This window comes from Dermacentor albipictus, chromosome 9 (assembly GCF_038994185.2).
Source record: "Dermacentor albipictus isolate Rhodes 1998 colony chromosome 9, USDA_Dalb.pri_finalv2, whole genome shotgun sequence".
Classification (NCBI taxonomy): Eukaryota; Metazoa; Arthropoda; class Arachnida; order Ixodida; family Ixodidae; genus Dermacentor; species Dermacentor albipictus.
Window position 1 is genome coordinate 31,054,291 of NC_091829.1, and position 19,682 is coordinate 31,073,972.

At 45.9% G+C, this 19,682-nt stretch overlaps 1 protein-coding gene across 1 annotated transcript in view; it reads right to left on the bottom strand.

Moving 5' to 3' along the window:
- The window catches only part of LOC135912729 (uncharacterized), a 70,573-nt gene extending 57,057 nt beyond the window's left edge, over positions 1-13,516 (bottom strand). The window contains exons 1-2 of the mRNA XM_070525637.1: positions 13,312-13,516; positions 9,521-9,649 (exon numbers count right to left, since the gene is read on the bottom strand). The gene's annotated coding sequence lies outside the window, so the exon portion shown is untranslated. The remainder of the gene's footprint in view (positions 1-9,520; positions 9,650-13,311) is intronic.
- Positions 13,517-19,682: the final 6,166 nt, after the last annotated feature.

Below are 19,682 nucleotides of genomic sequence, written 5' to 3' on the forward strand. Positions count from 1 at the left end.
GTCAAAATGAGGACATGTTTTACGCTCGAGCTGTAATTGGCCAGGGCGCATTCAGTCGCGCTCTGTTAAGCATCGTAATCAATACAGCGCTCTCCGGCCCGAACGTTGTAAACGGTTTTACGTGATCGCGACTCATCCTGGTAATACCCACCCCGGAGGGACAAGCGTTTTACAGCGGATCATCATTCAAACTCTTTGGCCTGGCAACGGTTATGCAGTTTTATGTAAGCGCACAGTGTATCTAGAAAAGGAAGACACGCTCGGAGTCGTAAATAGTTGATGAGATAGCGCAAACCGAGGCGAGCCAGTTCTCAAATCTGTATACAAGGTAACTGGGGCATACAGGACGCAACGTGGGTCTCTTTAGGGCTGTTGACCGCACAGTTCAGCACTACGACATCGCATCGATATCAAGTGTTAGCGCGCGAAATCACGATATGTCCTGTTATCATGTGGTATCGTGTCACATCCCGATATGACTGCGCTGCATTACGATTTCTCGCATCTTCGGTTTGCAATAATTCCAAACGAGAACTTGTATATGCTATGCTTTCTAATCAAGCTAACCATTTTTCTTTAGGTTGTAAAAATTTGAAAGGTTTGTGATCTCTTGCATGTCATATCTCGTTCAATTTAATTGGTGCCTTGTTAAACACGATAACATTAAAAAAAAAACATGCGCTACACTGAAGCTCCGCAGCACTTATATAGCTCAGGATTATGGTGAGTGTACTTTTGTGATTAAGCCAATAAAAGAGTACTTGAGCGTTCTTCAAGTACTCAGTGCTTGAGGAACGCTGATTGCGCGCTTGTGACCTGTGTTATAGTGGCGTGTAGTTTATCGCTATTTTAATGTTCTTTTCTCTTTGTTTCTTTTTTACTGAGTAGTGTTTCAAACTTCGAGATAGCCGGTCCCTGAAAAACCTACCCTCACGTTTCTCTTCTCTTAAAAGAAAATAAAAAGAATGAACGACACTGAAGTTCCAGTTCATAGATTATTTTTTAGGTGCCTCCACCACGCAATGCCCCACAAACCTAAGCAGACCGTTGCATTTTGTGAAGCGTTTTGAGTACGAGTACGATAAAAACTGGTGATAGATACTCTCATAATTTTTATTGAGTAACGTGCCTCGAGCACTAACCGACTTCAGTAAGAAGAGCATGACGTCATGAGCGCATGCGTCACGGAACTGTGAGCGTCATGATCACACGGTAGTTCTCGCCACTTTTACGCTGTACTTGAATTCGAGGCAACATTGAGGCGGATGGCTGGAACAATGAATTTTTTTTTGCCAGTGAAGTTTAGAGGGAAGTTGGCGAGTGCGTCTGCTCAGCCTGTACGCCTATTGTACAACAGTTGAATGCGAATATCACTCTTATCATACGCAGACAAAATTTTCTTTTCTGGCAATCTAGCTATGCCACCAAAAAATGTGGGCTCATCCCGCAGATGGCGCAGTTTAAAAATCTGGACTGTTCACGCTCGGTACGTGACACTGGGTGTTTGCCCATCCTTAACCAGTCATCTAGAATGGGTATTGGCCACAATGACACAAAAGGCACAGAATCCTTGAAGGTAGTATTTCTCTGCGCATACATTCGTAATCGCCACTCTGGGACCGTATGACGTAAAACTATTCCATTCTACTTTCAGTGCCCCCCCCCCAACCCAACCCCTCCTCCCCAATCTACATACGTCAAATTTAGGTAACTTCCGACCTAAGTATAGGGCCGTGAACCGCAGCGTTGTTTGAAATGCCCAATTAAACGCTTTCATCGGTTATATGGGAGGTCACTTTTGTTTGCTTTCAATGCGAATAGCATTGTTCTCCTTAACATTTTTTTTAAATCTAATTGGCTGACAAGAGGCGAGAGCACGCAGAAGTGGAGAAGGTTTTGACGGGGCCGAGATAGCGCTGTGAAAATAGGTAATCTGGGGAGGAAAGTGGTGCCGGTGTCTGCGATTGGTCCGCTTCCCCTTGCTCAGCCTGCGGTGGCTGGTCGAAAATCTCGGCGACATGCGACGGGGAGTTAGAAATGGCGCTAAAACTAGTGCTCAGCGATATCTTATATGTGTCGAGAGGGTTTGACAACCTTATACTGCTACGCAAAAATTTATATTATACGCAACAAATTCCACTCTCGCCGGCAGGTCCGAGTAGCCAGTGCTGGAGCGATCGGCGGCTACCCATCTTCTATCTTCTATCTCCGGCTAGGAATAGTACGGGAGAGTTAGTAGAGTTTGTGGAACGGGATAATTTGCGGACATTGAATACCTTCTTCCGCAAGCGGGATAGCCGAAAGTGGACATGGAGGAGCCCGAATGGCGAGACTATAAATGAAATAGACTTTATACGCTGCGCTAATCCTGGCATCATACAAGATGTGGACGTGCTCGGCAAGGTGCGCTGCAGTGACCATAGGATGGTAAGAACTCGAATTAGCCTAGACTTGAGGAGGGAACGGAAGAAACTGGTGCATAAGAAGCCGATCAATGAGTTAGCGGTAAGAGGGAAAATAGAGGAATTCCGTATCAAGCTACAGAACAGGTCTTCAGCTTTAACACAGGAAGAGGACCTTAGTGTTGAAGCAATGAACGACAATCTTATGGGCATCATTAAGGAGTCTGCAATAGAAGTCGGTGGTAACTCCGTTAGACAGGGTACCAGTAAGCTATCGCAGGAGATGAAAAATCTGATCAAGAAACGCCAATATATGAAAGCCTCTAACCCCACAGCTAGAATAGAACTGGCAGAACTTTCCAAGTTAATCAACAAGCGTAAGACAGCTGACACAAGGAAGTATAATATGGATAGAATTGAACATGCTCTCAGGAACGGAGGAAGCCTAAAAGCAGTGAAGAAGAAACTAGGAATAGGCAAGAATCAGATGTATGCGTTAAGACAAAAAGCCGGCAGCACCATTACTGATATGAATGAGATCGTTCAAGTGGCTGAGGAGTTCTATACAGACTTATACAGTACCAGTGGCACCCACGACGATAATGGAAGAGATAATAGTCTATATAGAGGAATTAGAAATCCCACAAGTAACGCGAGAAGTAAAAAAAGCCTTGGGAGCTATGCAAAGGGGGAAGGCAGCTGGGAAGAATCAGGTAACAGCAGATTTGTTGAAGGATGGTGGGCAGATTGTTCTAGAAAAACTGGCCGCCCTGTATACGCAATGCCTCATGACTTCGAGCGTACCGGAATCTTGGAAGAACGCTAACATAATCATAATCCATAAGAAAGGGGACGCCAAGGACTTGAAAAATTATAGACCGATCAGCTTACTGTCTCCGTTGCCTACAAAGTCTTTGCTAAGGTAATTGCAAGTAGAATCAGGAATATCTTAGACTTCCGTGAACCAAAGGACCAGGCAGGATTCCGTTAAGGCTACTCAACAATAGACCATATTCACACTATCAATCAGGTGATAGAGAAATGTGCGGAATATAACCAACCCTTATATATAGCTTTCATTGATTACGAGAAAGCATTTGATTCAGTCGAAACCTCAGCAGTCATGGAGTCATTGCGGAATCAGGGTGTAGACGAGCCGTATGTAAACATACTGAAAGATATCTATAGTGGCTCCACAACCACCGTAGTCCTCCATAAAGAAAGCAACAAAATCCCAATAAAGAAAGGCGTCAGGCAAGGAGATACGATCTCTCCAATGCTATTCACAGCGTGTTTACAGGATGTATTCAGAGACCTGGATTGGGAAGAATTGGGGATAAGAGTTAACGGAGAATACCTTAGTAACTTGCGATTCACTGATATTGCCTTGCTTAGTAACTCAGGGGACCAATTGCAATGCATGCTCACTGACCTGGAGAGGCAAAGCAGAAGAATGGGTCTGAAAATTAAATTGCAGAAAACTAAAGTAATGTTTGACAGTCTCGGAAGAGAACAGCAATTTACAATAGGTAGCGAGGCTCTGGAAGTGGTAAGGGAATACATATACTTAGGGCAGGTAGTGACCGCGGATCCGGATCATGAGTCGGAAATAATCAGAAGAATAAGAATGGGCTGGGGTGCGTTTGGCAGGCATTCTCAGATCATGAACAGCAGGTTGCCATTATCCCTCAAGAGAAAAAGTGTATAACAGCTGTGTCTTACCAGTACTCACGTACGGGGCAGGAACCTGGAGGCTTACGAAAACGGTTCTACATAAATTGATGACGACGCAACGAGCTATGGAAAGAAGAATGATGGGTGTAACGTTAAGGGATGGGAAAAAAGCAGATTGGGTGAGGGAACAAACGCGAGTTAATGACATCTTAGTTGAAATCAAGAAAAAGAAATGGGCATGAGCAGGACATGTAATGGGGAGGGAAGATAACCGATGGTCATTAAGAGTTACGGACTGGATTCCAAGGGAAGCAAAGCGTAGCAGGGGGCGGCAGAAAGTTAGGTGGGCGGATGAGATTAAGAAGTTTGCAGGGACAACATGGCCACAATTAGTACATGACCGGGGTAGTTAGAGAAGTATGGGAGAGGCCTTTGTCATGCAGTGGGCGTAACCAAGCTGATGATGATGATCAGCATGGACACGTCATATTAGACGGGGAATTTCTGCAGTTTTCGTGACGTCGCGGTATAGACAGGCGAAGTCGGCATAGCTCCAAAATTTTTGGCCATTCGTGGAGGGCTAAGCATAAATGGAATAGAAACGGCTCGGAATAGCTTTGCGTTAGAGCCCCCCTGCCTTCGACAAGCATCAAATATAACATTCGTGCTCGCGTGACACTGCTACGCATACTTCTCACTGAACATTCGTCTAACTTGGCTTTGCGGTTTCGGCGTAGCTCGTAAGCAATGTAGCGCATAAACACAAAAGTTGCACGAGAATAAAATTGTCATCTTTGTGGCGGATAAACAAACTAAACGATGCATGTTATTACACGTTGCGTAGTATGAAAGCAACCGCAGTTGAACGCATGCCAATTAGTTGTATACCTTTATTTACCACTTCACCAAAGTTTCGCTTCACATTGATTCTATTGATGCTGGGTTGAACAGAGATTGTGCCGAAATCGGTCACAAACACAATGGGAAGCAACGCTTGAGCACCTATGTTCGGGGGAACTAACACATTTTGTTCCTATGGAAGACTTCGCACATCATTACTACGTATTTCCAGCTCTTTGGCAACATTCTGCGATTTAGCCTGCTAGATGCGTTCACCTTTCAAACATGCCGTATAATGCCTGCAGTTCGAACAAAACAAGCCGTGGCATTTTCTGCATGCAATATTCACATCCCAAACGCGAAGCCGCCAGCGCGCCGTGTCACGCGAGAAACTGTGCAACAGCCGCTTCGGTTCACAGCTGTAATTGAATTTACGGCTTATACCAATAGCGCGAGCGTAGATTCCCTTCTTTACAGACACCCGAACGACAAACGGATCTAACGAAACGCTCGTTTCTAAGCAATATATGGTCACACCATTTTTCGATTTCTCACTTACGCTTCAACGCAGACGCCTTTCCCCCGCCGTTTCCTTCGTCGAATTCCCAGAAAAACTGGCAGCGAACATTTGAATCCGAACAATCACAAGTATCCGTTCCCAATGTGAAAAAAAAGTGAAGTACAAAGCGAGAAACGAGCCACGCGGTGACTCTACCGAGTCCGTAGTCACCCGAGAAGTCAATCCGAAGCTAACCACACGTTCCTCGATCACGAGTTCTCTGCAGCTTCGGCCGACGCAGAAAACATCTCGCCGAGTCGATTTTCTGCGCGCAGCAGCTCAGAGCGTGCCGTCTGCACGCGAGCAGACGGTTGTGATTGGTGCGCGAGCCTTCCGGCAGTGACGTCATCGCCGCGACGGGCTGCAGTTGGTCGGCCGACCCCGGCCGGTCGATAGCGATTGGTCGCGTGCTACCGAGGCGTTTAGAATCGCGCCGCCGAGAGAATTCATTGACAGGGTTAGAGTCTCCCCCTACGCGACCCGCAGAAGGGCAACGATTTTTCGCGGGATCGCATTTTGTCTGTAGTTTTTTTTTCCTTAGTCATTCCTTCTCTATGCGGTCGGCGATTGATGTGTTGTACATCCTGCGTTTGCCGCTTCGATCTGTTGTGGCGCATGTGCGTCGATGGTCACAGAGTCAAAGCCGTCGATGAACCGCCAGTAGAAAGCCCTGCCCCGCTAAGATGGCAAGTAAGATAGACCTGTCCAGGTCGAGACGCCGAAATGGAAGTCGTGATACCTTGCTGGGGCCGCTATTGGTTGCCCCTATTTGTTGTTGCTGTTTCTGTACCCATATATTCCGATGGATAGCCCGCCATTGCTATTTCTTCATTCATTCTTCCCAACCAGTGCGACGAACAGCCTTGCTATGTTTTCTTTTGTTCTTTTTTTATTTGTGAAAGCTGGAAAAACATTTACGCTTTCAATAAATTAAGGCGGAATGTTCGTTCTCACTTTCGTATCACTAGATAATGAATTACCGAACCCCAGTAAACGTAAAAAGGCTGATAAGTTTTATTACATATGCTGGGAAAGAAAGAAAAATACATCGAGATAACAAATAGCGATCTGCCAAAGAGAACATGGGCGAACGAAGACAAATTGGACAGGTAAAAATTCATCGCTTCTTGATTTTTACTATGCTCCTTTCAACATAAGCCCTCGGAAGCCCAAGGAAAATATTGCCTGGAAGTGACAGATATTACATATTGACTACGACTGACAGATATTAGCCCCGGCCAGAGTTGCGATCATAAATATGAAGCACTTTGGCTCTGCCACCGAACAAATGTTTTGATAGCCGGACAGCATCGGTAGGCAAGAGGTACAAGGCAAAACGGCCGCTGCTATTTCGTTCTGTTCCCCGCTTCTCGGTCGCATACTAGGTGTTCTTTTTTCTACTGCACGGAATTTTCAGCAGTCAGTTGTGGCACATCGCGCAATCCAAGCCCTCAAGTTGCACTAATTCAAAAGGTGGACATAAATTGCGCGAGAAGTCAAAATGCATAAGGTAAATTACAAAATATTACTAATTACGTTTTGGGCCAATCACTTTATGAGACATATTTTGCGATTTACGAATTGGAGACGGTGATTTCGCAAGGCGTGTTCACCTGGAACGAATTGTCAGGACGACACCAGTTTCGACGTATCATTTCCCAAAGTGTGCGACAAAATACAATGGCGTTGCGGTTACTTCTGCGCTTCAATGCATGAAACTGCGTTTTCGTCAGAAAAGTAAGTATAGAGCAATAGCGCACTTTTACAGAAAGTTTGACGACGCATATCTCGCAACTGGTACCATCCTGGGAATTCATTCCAAGTGGATATGACTTGCAAACTCACCTGCTACATTTTGTAATTTGCAATGTACCGCAAAGTATTTATTGAAAACCATTAACGAATATTTGGTAACTGGTTAATAATGCGTTTTGATTTATTGTGCAAATAATGACCGCCTCTGAGAATGAAACACTACAAAGATTATAATTGTGCTCCCAGCCAAAGGCATTTTTTATTGCGACAGCAAATATATGGACACTCCAAGCGCATTTATGCCGTCGCCGTCGGCGTGATGTTCCGTATAAAGTCCAAGGGTGATAAAATCGTCGCCGCGCACCACCTGCTGTATGTGCGAGCGAAAGCGTGCGAGAGTGAGTCGGCGACCGCGGCTAAATCTCGCGCACAGGAAGGACGGAAGCGGGGAGGAAGCGCGCCGCCTTCCGTCGCACAAGGCTTCAGGGGGAGGGTAGGGAAGGGGGGGGCGCATTGTAGACCGGGCTGCCCGAGTACCTGTATCATGAAAGTTGTCTGCGATGGGCACAGAGTCCGCGCTGCACTGTTTTTTCGCGGCTTAGTTCGCGTTGATGCGAGCGGCTGCACGAAGGTCAATTCGCTCGCCGCTGCTGCCGCGTTTCCTCACTGCGCGCGTGACACCATGCTCGTTAATTTAGTTAGTATGCCTATGTTTACAAGTTTATGCGGCCGATAAAACTACTAACCTTACTTTGTATAGCTGTCCACTAATTTGCTATCGCAATCGATTCCTCGCCTTTCGGACGAAACTGAGACTTCCTTATCGAACACTTCCAGCAAATTATCACGCAATTAAAGAAGAGCGTAGGGTACGCATGTTCACTGGAAAACATTTCACTGGACCTAACCTTGTGGCGCTCGAACATGCGGATCCCACGCATACGACGATCGAACGACGACGGGAAGACAACGGTATGACGAATAGATCAATCAATCAATCAATCAATCAATCAATCAATCAATCAATCAATCAATCAATTTATTTCAGTATCAAAGACACTTGGTGGGTACAGACGACAAATGACGACAAATTACGACAATAAAACTACGACTTCAAGACGGCGACGCTGTGACGACACTGAAATGACTACCAACGTACGATAACCCCGTGACAACTATTGAATTACGAAGAAGGAATAACAACAACGAGATGACACGGAGCTGGAGTGATGACGACTACATGACGATGAAGGCTCGACGACCAGGGGATGACGAACCTGGAATTACGACAGCATATATCGACGACGGCACGACCACGATGGGATGACGGATTTATGACGTCGACGGCATAATTACGGTGGCGTGATGACAACGATGGAATGATGACAAAAAAAATTAATCCTGCGTTTGTACGTGCAAAAACCACGATTCGATATCAGGCACGCCATAGTGGGGGGGATTCCGTTACTAATTTTGACCACCTGGGGTTATCTATCTAGCGTGCAACTAAATCTACACGAGCGTATTTGTATTTCACTCCCGCCAAAATGCGGGACCGAACGAGCTCAGCTGGAGCTCAGCAGCACAACGCCATAGCAACTGATCTACCGCCGCGGGTGACGGAATGACACTTGACGGTATCGTTACGACGGCGGCGTGAGACGAAATGACGATACAGTGACGACAGAGTGAAGACAGCGGAATGATGACGACGGCCTCACACGAAGTAAGAATGATCACAACGAAACGAACGCGATGAAATCACTATACGGCGGCGTGTTTGTATTGGAGATATGGCCCGTACTTACGTACACCACCTGCCACACCGGACTGCGTCGGTTTGCATTATATCTGATGGCAGCTTGCGCTGTGTTCGGTACCGGACAATCGTGCAACAAAAACACTTTCGTATATGTATCCACAAATATATCCACCGAGACACCCACCAACCGATCCGCCCAGCAGCAGCAGACATAGCAAACCCGGGACGGCAGACAAAGAAGGCTTCGTTCTAAAAACGAAAACGTGAACTTCTTCAGTAAGAGCAATATTCATCGCAGGTACTACAGCCTTCTGAAAAGCGAGACATCGTCACCGCGTTCAAAGCTATTGCTCATAATCGTTGCTTTCAGCGATCTAATCACAGAGCCGCGTTTCAAAATTCGTTGTCCGAGCGCATCGCGTGAGGAACCTCGCTGCCTCTAACGTTAGCGATCATTTTTCTAAATGTGCGCGATAGGCTACTAGAAACACAAAGATTTCACAAGCTCATAAAGGGCGAATTACTAACCTTGCAAAACGTGGGCTTCCTCTGAAGCGATGCTTCAGTTCCAGCCGGCGGTGTGGTTCGAGCAGACGACCGTCGAACGGCAGACGACACCACTGTCGCTGTACCATCCGCCGAAGTCATCCGTTCACTCTGCATCACAAAAAAATAAGAAAAAGTAAACGCGAAAGGGCGAAGCACTTACTACGTGAGGCAATGCAACGACAAACTAAAACAAATTGTGCTCACAAAGAAAGGGTGAACCATGGCTACGCTTTGTTTTCGGTTAGTTCCTCCACGCATGGCGTTATTAGCCCCCACAGAGTCGCGTGATTTTTTTCCCCTCCTCGCTACGGGGATGCTTCTTTCTCATACTGCCATTACTACCCCTCCCCATACACCCACGAAAGAAGCAAGCGAAAGCGTGCGATGACCGCCATTAAAAATTCAGTGCCCGTCGAGCCATGAAGCATGACTCTACACAAAATCGAGTTAGGCGAAAAAAAGAAGAAAAGAAAGAAAAAAAACACGCAGAAAACAAGAAAGAGCAGACGAAAATGGAAGTCGCGTAGGTCCTAATGGGTCGATCACATATAGAGCGTGAATAAGCTCGCTCGTCCAGCTCACATGCCACGTCACAAGATGCATGCAGCGTTGTTAAGGCTAGATGCACAACCGTCGGCTAATCAGCGACTAGATTCGCCAAGCTGTGAGCAGGCAGGAAGACCTTTAACCACCGAGCAACGAGGGTTCATCGCGTTCGCGTAAAGCGAAACAAGTACGTTGCAGGGAGAACGTTGAACTTGCTTTTTCGAAATTAGGTTTTAACCGAAGCAAGGTGACGACGCTGCGGCGAATCTCTACAGTAACGGTCGGAAGCCGATGCGCATTGTACTTTTGAAATTTCATCACATTAGAATTGCGCGGATTTTAAATTTGGCAGCGTTCGCGAATACCCGCTGGTGTCAGCCTGAGAATTCATCCTTTCGAGATGTTAATTCCCGAACTTTGCGGAGATATGCATTGGCGTTTCAGTTAATTTATTAACATAACGTCGTTTCATGCCTTGAAGCGCAAAAGTAACTGCAGCGCCAACGCATTTCTCCGCAAATTTCAGGAATTATTATCTCGAAAGTGACGTCATCCTGAGAATTCGTTCCAAGTGCATCCGCCTTGCGAACTCCACGACTAGAAATTGTAGATTGCAATATGGGCCATAAGAGAATTAGTTAAAAGCATAATTAGTGAATCGTTGTTAATTAATCAAATACGCACTTCATTTTTTTGCAAGTAATGCCCTCCTCTTCGAGTAAACCAATTCATGAATTAGAATTGTACTATCTGCCGCAGGCAACCCTTAAACAGTTTTTAAAGTGTTCGCTGAAACACCCGGTACCCCCCGCGGTGGCTTAGCGGCTATGGCGTTGCGCTGCTTAGCACGAGGTCGCGGGATCGAATCCCGGCCACGGCGGCCACATTTCGATGGGGGCGAAATGCGAAAACACCCGTGTAGATCTAGATCTACACGGGTGTCACTTAGATCTAGGTGCACGTTAAGGAGCCCCAGGTGGTCAAAATTTCCGGAGTGGCCCACTACGGCGTGCCTCATAATCAGATCGCGGTTTTGGTACGTAAAACCTCATAATTTACTTTAATTTAAACACCGAGAGCATGTGTTTACCGCCAAACATATCCTGAGGGACACTTAAAAAGCTACCGCCTACAAAGAGGTCAACCCGAGAATTCTACGGGGATTTATTTTTTGTCGACTGTTGTCTGCTGACTGTCTAGACGCGGCATTTTGGAAATATATTTATTTATTTATTTATTTATTTATTTATTTATTTATTTATTTATTTATTTATTTATTTATTACATACTGCCAAATGCCTCTTGGCAGTCCAGGCAGGAGTGAGTGTATAAAAAGTCGGCACTGCAAGTCAAAATAACAAATACTTGGGTTACGAGGAACCATAAAAAAAGAATGCTTATTGATACAGACTATTGCGTCGGGAAAGGCAGCATGTACAAAATTACAAAAATAGGAAAATGGTGATTCTGAAACGAACACGCTTCATTGCAAAGATTGCGTTGCTAATATTTACACACTCACAGAAATAGATTCCTTAACGATTGTCGTCGGCAGAGAGTCTGCAAATTTCGCATGGGCTAATGGGCAAGTCTATACTGCAGCAGAAATGTGTCTGGACAGTCAAAGAAAAGTTTATAGGCGTTTTAGCACACGACATCAGAAGAAAGCCTGTGTACGTATAACTTTAATCTTTTCACCGTAATACCACGATAGACCAAAGAAAGTAAGTTTTATAGAAACTTCTGTCCATGTGTACTTTGTATGGATCCAAATATAAAAGAAACAAGAAAACGAATCTAAGTCTGACTTATGGACTCGCTCCGGACAAGACTCAAAAAAAAATTATGGGGTTTTTACGTGCCAAAACCACTTTCTGATTATGAGGCACGCCGTAGTGGAGGACTCCGGAAATTTCGGCCACCTGGGGTTCTTTAACGTGCACCTAAATCTAAGTACACGGGTGTTTTCGCATTTCGCCGCCATCGAAATGCGGCCGCCGTGGCCGGGATTCGATCCCGCGACCTAGTGCTCAGCAGCCTAACACCATAGCCACTGAGCAACCACGGCGGGTGACAAAACTCAAGTCGGCCGTTTCTGAGAACATCGCTGTCGTAATGAACAAGAATAAACAACCGCCCAAGCGCAGTTCCTTCACGACGTTTTTTTTATTGATATGATATAAGGAGATGTAAGGCACCGGCTAATCCTTAGTTCTTGAAAGGGTCTAGCTAACAACATATAGGGTGCAGGATTACATATCACATAACCTTTTCATAGAAGCACCAGGCCTTGTCAAACAACGTTTACACAGTAACACTATGACGTGAGAAACACATGGTACATACAATATACTAGTTAAATGACTTTACAGTTCCGTAGGAAAAATTCTCAAAAATACAAATGATACTTTCGTCTAATAACGCAGTTTCCAGTCAGCGGGTGGTACATACATCGTGCAGATGCATTATCACATATAGTCACAGCAGAACAGTCAACATAACATATTCCACAAACACATACATATATACAGCGACAATGAAACGAAAGTAATAATAAAAGTGTTAACATTCTAAAGGTGGTACAAATCTTGAGAGGAATTACAGCACCAAAAATGAAAAAAAAAACGAACGTATAGCAAGGGGGCCGAACACGAGCACTTTACCTGTGCCTATTTTTCAGCGGTAATTCCTCTCAACAATTACGCAAGAACTGGCCCAGCAGTTCTTCGTTATTAAGGTTGGTGCGGTTGTACAGAAGCAGTTTCACCTAAAGACAAAATCACTAAACGCCCACTGCAAACACATGAGGACGCTATTCAGGCAAGGCTTTACGCATGCTGCATTTACATTTCCAGACCTCGCCCATAGTAACAGCAGCGTACAGCAGAAGCCCGCCTGCTTTTTCAACACCATCGCCCAAATTGGCAATAGGCTACGCAGCAAGGCCGTCCCGCTTCTGAATTAATAAGCCACCAGTAAATCAAGAGTAGTATGTTAGGATTAAACAGCATAGCTCACTGCAAAACTAACGTGCGTTCTACTTCACCTCCATCACGCAATTATATCGACGCCGGTGGTCCCTCAACGCCTCTTCGTGCAGAACTCTGGGATGCTCCTTCGTGCAATTCGGCAGCGCGCACTATCCTGAGCGTCCGTAACGCACTCTGCACACACGTACACGCTATTCTCTCTCACCACTTCGCCAGAAACCCCGAGACACTTACTGAAAAGGAAGCCGTTCCTGGGACCCACACGTTCAGGGAACCGAGCTCGCGTCGAGGCAAAATGGCGCACTTCTCGCATTCGTTCGCGTTCGTTCCACGGTTTTATGACCCCCGTCCCTCCGGATTACGTTCTTTGCCAGATTCGGCCTATGTAGAAAAGAATATGTTCGGCCGACCACCAAACTTACGCCGGCGCCGTCGACTTTCCGAGCAATCGCGCTATCAGACTTAATGGCGAGTGACAGGGACCGGGCTAAGTAAAAAAGAGAAGCTAACAATGCTGACTCACACGACGATGAAAGCGGCCGAGTGGCCCGTCGCTGGCTGGCTGGCCATCACCTAACGAAACGGCGCTCTCGCGAAGGGGTTGAAGACGTCACGGCTTTGCTTGGTTCCCGGTTCGTTGGCGTTTTACGAGTACTGCACCGCCACGCTGACAGTATGTAACCCGTCGCTGCAGGTTCACCGGAAATAAACGCTGTACATTTCGAACAAAAGATACGCTGTTCCAACTTGCAGCAAATGACATGACTTTCGTTCTTACTATCGGATATCGAAACGGTGCGTGTTTGACCCCAAAAATTCTAAATACCATTCCCACCATTCGTGAACTACAGTTCACAAAGTGTTGGTTGTCAAAATACTGTCGTCAAATTAAACTGGTTAAGGAATTCGTTTTGAGTGTGCACGCTATTATAGAGAGTTAGTGTGACATGTTAATATCTGAAATTTTATTGCACATCTGAGGAGTCGATCGAATAGTTTTTCATACCATACCATACCATCTGAGGATGCCGTTCGCCGTGCAGTGTGTCGTTTTGACTGTTGTGTGGTAACGTCGTTGGGTGCGCATTAAGTGTTCTTATTCTCGTTTTTCTGCAACACCATGGGCATAATTGAACAAAATTGTACGTTAACACCTGCTCAAAAGGGAAGGTATAGCTGACACCGTGTTTATGTGCCACCATCTCCGTCTATCGAGTAAAAAAAAATCGTCCACAATTGCATGTAATTTGATGTGGTTCCTACAGCCTAATTTGTTAACTTCGTGATCTGGTCTCGTAATCGCAGAGCACTTTCTCTTTCACGGTGGTACGTGGTTCTGTTGAGACGCATCCTCACAAATTATTTGGTCAGTTCATAGAAAGTGTAGAAATGTCATAGTTCAAGGTCTATAAAACGGCACGAGACAACCCGTGAGACTCTTAATATATTACTTTCTGTCCCCTATAACCGATAATAATTTCACGCATGAAAACGATTTATCGCGATAGCAATTATATGGACACTGCAGGCGCATTTCTGCCGTCGCTGTGAGGTTCCGTATAAAGTCCATGTGCGACAGCATCGCCACCGCGCACCGTATGCTTTATGTGCGAGTGGAAGCAGGTGACGGGAGGGGAGGGGGCGCGACGATCGTGGCTCAATTAAAGTCCCTTGATGATTTGAAAGTAGCGACACTCTTTGAACTCTGCCGCCGCCGCGCGACCTCCTCGCCTCCTCCTCGCCCCTTGTGCGTTCCCCCCGCGGTAACCAATTTTGCCCCCGTTTTTCTGCACGACGATTGGTCTCCCTGCCGTTGCCCTTGGAAACGCGCGGATCTTGAGTTTTGCTTGTGTTTTTCTTTTTCGTTCGCGCCATTTTCCTCCTCAGCACGGCTGGCTCGGCGCTTTAGCTCGGCGTAGCGAACGTTGTACGCCGTGTTTCCTGCTATATGTGCTAGCGCTATGCCGGGCTGTTGCGCATATAACTGCAGCAAGAAGCCTGAAGATGGTTATGCCGTTTTTATGATACCACAAGGAAAGCGTGACGGCTTGCGCAGGAAGCAGTGGCTGCATGACAATGGCCGAAAGAACTTTGTTCCGACAAAGAACAGCGTTGTTTGCGAGCTGAGGCGTCTTTCTTATAGCTCGTAGCAAAGCATCCCGTAATGCTGCATTTTTTTTTCATTCTTGCGCTCACCACGCCCACCACGCTCACCACGCTCATAAACGCTCACCAGCGTTTATGTTGCGGTTGTCCTTAGTATGCTTAATATTCCCCTCACACGTCGCGAACAGTTGTTATTCACTCGGAAGTGCAGCCTTATAGATTCTTTGCGCCCTGAAAAAATTAGTGGCAAGTATACCCGTGTTATTGCAGGTGATGAGCGTTAGCTAGTCAACATTGAGTTTTTTTCAAGTTATAAGGCGAAAGCCTTGAGATCTATGTTTCAAGGTCGCCTTGTAAACTGGAGGTATCACGTGACGCAAGGTAGGCCAGAGGTGACCCAAATCATGTCCGCGCCTGCATAAGAGAATGATTGCCCAAGTTAATTAATGAATCATTAGTGATTGACATAAAATGGACTAGGGAGGATTAATGATTAACGTGTATTAAAGAAGATTAAGGTGTATTAGAGTGCCTTAAGAAGGATTAAGATGCATGAATAAGGATTAAGGTGGGTGGAGGAGGATTAAGGCCGATTAATGTGGATTAAGGTGAATTATGGTTGCTAAAGGAGAATTAAGACCGATTAAGGTGGATGAGGGACCATAGAGCTGGATTAGGTTTGATAGAGGTGGATTAGGGTGTATTAAGGTAGATTGGGACTATTAAGCAGGATTAAGGTGGATGATGGAGGATTAAGACGGATTTTAATGGATCGGGGTTGATAAAGGATGATTAAGAACGTATATGGTAGGTAAGGTGCATTAGGGCCGATGTAGATTGATTAGGTTGTATTAAGGTGGATTGGGAGTATTAAGCTGGATTAAGGTGGATGAAGGAGCATTAAGGTGGATTAGGGTGGACTAAGGTGAATAAGGGTTCATTGAGTATTAAGCCCGATTAGTCTACCATAATCCCCCTAATGCACATTAATCCACCGAATCCACATTCATCGACCTTAATCCTCCTTCATTCACTTTAATCCACCATAATCCACGAGAGTCCGCCTTAATGAACCCTAATCCAACGTCATCGACCTTAATCTGCTCTAACTCTCCTTAATGCACTTTAATCCTCCTTAACCAACGCTACTACTTCCTCATCCACTTTAATCCACCCTAATCCGCTATAATCATCCTTAATTCACCTTAATCCACCTTCATCTACTTTAGTCCACCCTTATCCTCCTTCATTCACTTTAATTCACTTTAGCCCACCATAATCCTCCTTAATGCACCTTAATCCTTCTAATCCATCCTCATCCTTCTTCATGCACTTTAATGCACCCTAATCCACTATAATCGTCCTTAATGCACCTCAACACATTCATCCACCCTAACCCACCTTCATCGAACTTAATCCAACCTTGTCCTCCTTTATGCACCGTAATCCACTTTCATCAACTTTAATCCACCTTAACCCTCCTTAATACACCCGAATTCATCTTAATCCAATCCTAATCAATCATTACTTTGCTAATCATTAATCATCTCCTATGCGCGGCTGCACATGCTTTGGTTCGCTTCCCGCCTTCCTTCGGTCACGTGATATTTTCTGTAGCCCACAACGGGACCTTGATAGAGGTCTAAGGCTTTCGCTTAATAAGCCACACACAAAGGGATGTGTCACAAGCAATACTATATCAGACGCACGAAATAAAGCATCTCATCATGCGGCGGAAAAATTGTCTGGAGTATAGAACTCGCCTCAAAAGCTCCTTTTACATCGGTATACTCCGTTCATACGGCTTTAGGAAAAAACCAACCTCGTCATAAATGTTGCCTCTAGCATTATCGATGCTGCTGTTAGCATTTCTCAAAATTTTCAACCCCACTGGGGCGCGCAAGTGGCCCAAAATAACACGCCTCCATAGAATCCTGCGGCCCGTCCGCGGTAGCCAAGGAGGAATAGCGTGCCGTGCGCAGCCGGCGGGCGCGGAGAATCGAGGAGGAAAGCGCCGTGAGGAGGAGAGTGTCGCTACTTTCAAACATCAAGGGGCTTTAGGCTCAATCTCGCCCGCGCGAGAGTGAGGAAAGCGGGGAGGAAGCGCGCCGTCTTCCGTCGCGCGCGAAGCATCTAACGTCACGAGGCACCGGGAGGGGAGAGAGGAAAGGGGCGGTGGTCTGCGCATGCGCATGTGGCAGCTGCGCTCGCTCGCCCGGCCCTATCTTGAAAGCGATCTGCGTTGGGGGCAGAGTCTAGGAGCGTCGACGACTCGTAGCTTTGTGCGCGTTGTGTGTTGCAGGCGCTCAGTTTGCGCTGAAGCGATAGACAGCACGAAGGTCACTGCGCTCGCTGCTCCTGCCGCGTTTCCTCACATCAGCGTATTGACAGCAAGTGTCCGCGTTCATCGAGCGTGACGTATTCATGTTCGCTGCGCGCGCTGACACCGTGCTTGTTACTTTAGTTGGCGAGCGAAAGTTTACAAGTTGATGTGGCCGATAAGAGCGCTAGCCTTACTTCGTATCGCTGTCTGCTAAATTGCTGTCTCAATCGATGCTTCGACTTTCGGGCGAAGCTCTGACTTTTTAAGTATATCCACAAGAACAGGCACAGCAAAATAACACTTGCCAAATACTTTTGTCGAGAGAATGTATTTATACGGTCATACAGTCAAGAATATATTGTACAGGTAGGCGAAGTAAATTAATTGAGCCTATAAACGGGGGGGGGCTATGATTGAGAAAATTTATTTCAATGCGCAGAGAAGCAAAAGCAGCATTAATAAAAATTCTGGAGGATGCAGAAATCAATGTTTATCTATGGACAATTTGTTTTATCGACACGAATTATTCTACAAGGATTAAATTCAGCGCCGCCTACATCGTGCCTCCTGACGTGTTGGAGTTTTACACACGTGCACTCCCTTGACGTTCTTATAAACAGGATGCTATTATGCACGTAACGTATACACAACGTGCAGTATGTAACATACAAATATAAGAACGTGACATATACCGTTGTTGCATGCGAGACATGAACTTCGTGAACTCGTCACCCCGCAATGCCACCGCCTGCTTCCCTCAAATACTGCACGAAATTATCGAGCCACGTTGAAGTGCTTCGGGACCCTGCGTCGCTTCTGTGTGGGTATATGTTTCGTTTTGTCTTGGTTTCCGGTGCGGGGAAAGAAACGGGAGTCGGGATTTGTTGTTGGGAACACAATGACTGCGGGCGTGGAGACGCCAGTGTGACTCACAAAAGGCACGTTCGCACCTACGAGTGAAAAACGCGTGTCGCAGCGAAATCGATGCTTGGAGACCGGAACCGATAAAGCTTTAGGCTCGGAATCGAGTGAGTCACGCAGGAAGGAGATCCGGAAGCAAGTTCGCGGCATTTCAAGCACGCATGCAAACTCGAATTCAGGTTCTCCTGAGCAACGATTGGCCTTGAAAAGCGACTGCCTGTAGCGATCAGGCTGTGGAGCTTACAGGGACACGAAAGAGATAATTAATTAATTAATTAATTAATTTTATATTTATATTGCGACACCGGTTTGGGTATTTGGGAGAGTTAATTTACATTTACTAGCTTTTTTTGCAAATTGGCTGACAGAGAAAGAAACAGTAATAATATCGGAAAAAGGAATACATGCATTGTCCACGCATCACGATGCTTTGTGCAAACACCAAACGCATACCCAAACACAGCGATAAATTGAAAACAGAACCCGCTGTGAGACACATATCATCGATGAAGGTGTGAGGCAGCCAAGTTTACGGATGATTGTAATTGCGATCGCGATTGCTTGTAAGGTTGGTATGTTTGTCCTCTGGACACATTCGTTTGCACTTCGGTTCTTGCTGCGCGATGTTGCAATAAACTGTTTTGCTACTGTTCTCCGTTCGCCTCCGGATTCCTATGGCACAACACCTGTAGCCATAGAGTTTCCTACAACAATTACTACAGGAAACTCAGGCGCTGCGATCGTTTAGCCACCATGGGAATGATGGGTAGTACACGGATTTGTCTGATCTTCGTGCTTGTGGATTCGAACGTTCTTGTGGCTTCGTTTACTTCCCCTCTATCTGGGCCTAAATAGGATCGTATTACAAAGAAATTCACACTGTTTTTTTAAAGCAGAAGATAACGAGATTCTGCAAGCACGCGTAATCGCTGCTAATTGCTGTGGTTCTGCTTGCCCATGCACGCGTGGCATAATTGATTTTAATATTGGGCTCTGCGCTAGAGAGACCCTGTGTTGTAATCCTACTTTCTGACCACTTTAGTAACCTTTGTTTAATTATCTATAACGGAGTACTTCCTTAAAGAATGATCACTTCGCAATGTCACGATGCCATTTAAGGACACAAGGACGAGGTTTAGGCAAATTCATGTACTGCCCATCATTTCCATGCTGGTCCTGGTTGCAGCTCCCGAAGACACTACCGCCACAGTTCTCTCCAGTAGCTGTATGGAACTCTAGTCTGTAGCTTTCCATT